Source organism: Leptosomus discolor, chromosome 5 (assembly GCF_034619465.1).
Source record: "Leptosomus discolor isolate bLepDis1 chromosome 5, bLepDis1.hap2, whole genome shotgun sequence".
In the NCBI taxonomy this organism is placed as follows: Eukaryota; Metazoa; Chordata; class Aves; order Leptosomiformes; family Leptosomidae; genus Leptosomus; species Leptosomus discolor.
The window spans coordinates 18,506,188-18,508,969 of record NC_141395.1 but is presented as its reverse complement, the minus strand read 5'-3'; positions in this window follow the sequence as shown (position 1 = coordinate 18,508,969).

Here is a 2,782-nt window from a genome sequence, read left to right as displayed (position 1 = left end):
TTTGGTTCAGGACCTAGGGGCCTGGGCAAAATATCAACCCTTCTCTTTCACCGGCAGGCACCCAGCAAACCTGGAGAGTAGCATAACCTGTGGAGAGAGGGCAGGACAAGGGAATGTCGTGGGAGACTGCTGGCCACTGCCCTCAACCCCCCTGGCTCCTAAGCTGGAGAGGTCACCTCACCAGCCCTCGGGGAACCTCCCCAGCATCACTAGGACAGGCTTGTCCCGTGTCACACTGCAGCGAGGGGGTGAGAATGGCCCAGCCTGCGCTGCTTTGTGCACCGGCTCCAACAGTTCAAGGGCAGGTGGGACCCTGTCCTCCTCCGAACGACCTGCTGCGTGGAGGCTGCAGGGGCCAACGGAGACAGCGGCTACGCGTAGCTCCCGCACGGGCTGTGCGAGAGAAGGAAAGGCTTCCTGCTCAGCCACCTCGCCACCAGCACATCTGTGCAAAGCTGGGGCGTGACCGACCGCCAGGGAAGGATAAAGTTGGAGAGATCGAGTGCTGGGAGGGCATGCCAGGAGCAGGCAGCAGAGCAGTCCTGTGCCACCTAGCTTTAATCGGGCAGTTCCCAAAAGAGCCAGAAGGAACCGCAGAGATCTGTGCAGGCCAGAGAGATGGCACAAGGACAAACAGTTCAGCATTCAAACACCAAACACAAGCCAACATGTTACAGGGAAAAAGGCCCACCTTCAAACTGCCGTTCTGTGCCCTGTCTGCACCGGTGTGGCTGAGAGACGCAGAAGACCCTGTGGGCAGCCCGAGGGAGTGCCCTGCTCAGTATGCAACTGCAAGTGAAGAAGGCAATGAGGTGCCACAGCTGACAAGGAGCGGCATGGAGACTAACACAGAAACAGCTGTAGTCATATCATCTACAGCAAAAGCACAGGCTGAGCTCAGCATGGGGTGCACCCCAGGAAGAATTGGAGGTGGCACTAGGAAGATACCAACCTCCAAAAACTCATCTGAATTCATATACAGAAGGAGAGAAGACATAAGCACATGCATAGTGCTTTGAACACAGGGATAAGCGAAGTGTTCTCATCTCACAGCACAAGAAAAGGGACATTCGTTAAAACTACAAGGGCAGAATACAAATGAATTAAAAACTGGCAAAAGAAAACATTTTTTTCAGTGATGTCATCGAGGAGGAAAAAAATGCCAAGTCAGAGGATAGCTTGGCCATCTCTCTGGGCAACAAGGTGTCATATTTATGACAAAGAAAATTAAGAGAAGTTAAACGCATCTTTCAGAACAAGCTATTCTCCAGCTATGAAAGCTTTGGAAGTAGTATTATAGTTCATATCCTGGTGATCTGCTGGGGGGTTTCTTAGTGTGGGCCACTGTTCAAGACAGGCCACTAAGACACTAAAACAGATGGTCTAAAGGAGACACCAGTAAGGCCACTTCATCATCCCTCCTCCTAACTTTGACGTTCTCCAGAAGGCACTACTACAGTCTCTGCTTACTCTGCCTACCTGAAGGGCTTATTCAACCCAAAAAGTTAGCTTATTCAAACAAAAAATCCTGGGGCCACCTGTAAGGAAAGTTTTTGAGGAGCTAATCTGATGACAGATGCTCCCTTGGTCCACCCTCCTAATTATCAGGAACAAGGCTAAACTTAACAGAAGAAACACCTCAAACACACCTCACTGGACTCTTCAGTAATTGAATCCCTCGATGAGACCTGAATAGCTCAAGAGAAATATGCTGCCAAGACAGATGTGTAAAAAGCAGATGCAGAGTCCAGGCCATTAAGGAACAGGACAGAAAATAATGAAAATCCCCAATCCACTCTGTAGATCTTAAACTGTAATCTTCAACTTCACACTCTGTTTTCCAAGAAAGATAGAGCAAAAGCGTTCCAAGAGAGAAAGCAGAAGAAAGAAGAAAGGTCTGGAAATCATCTGTAAGCAGAGATTGAGCTGCTTTTTAGTAGGAGACATGATAGAGAAAAGGGTAATACAGGGCTTTTATTTCCTTTTGCATTTAACTCAGGAAGAGGGCATCGTTCCATGAAAGCAAACAGCAGCACATCTGAAACTGAAGGCAGGGAACGCTCTATTCCAGCGAGAAGAGCTGGCGGGGGAACCTGGCTCTGCAGTCCTGCAGGGCCACGGCATCACGGCTGTTACAGGAAGGATTGGGTATTTGTAAGGAACAGAACATCCACAGCTACACACTGCCTGCAAAAACGTGTTGCAAGTACTTCTACTTCAGGGAATAAAATGATGATGGGGCTTTGCTACAAGCAGCTGTTGTAGTGGCAGAATCTCTAAAAACTAGCAAAATGGTAAAGGTGATTTAACAAAAAAAATGCTAATACTCAGCTCCAACTCTGTTGGCCCCTCTTGTGGGGCCTCCAAAGGAAACTGCAAACTATCAGCAACGTTGTGAAACAATGTGCTTTGTTTCAGGTCAAGCTCAGGTTCGTCTGGAGCTAGGCGGAGGCTTGCAAGGGCATTCGTGCTTCAGTCGGGAAGAAACCCATGGCCAGGGGAACTGCTGGATGCAACGAACTCTGCTGGCTACGGCTTTGCAAGATGCAAGATGCTACACTGAGTTTAAAACCACAGCCTGACTGCCTAAATGAAGTTAAAAGGGAGGGAAAATCCAGCTCTTAGCCTTTCTTTACCCACCAAAGCAGCATATTCTGAAATATGCTGAAAATATGTCACTCTAATGACACTGCTGAACAGCTAAAAGCAACATAGTTGTACTAGCAGTAAACTAAGAGAGCCCTTGGGACTTGCTTTGAAATTTCAGACGGACTGTGAGGTG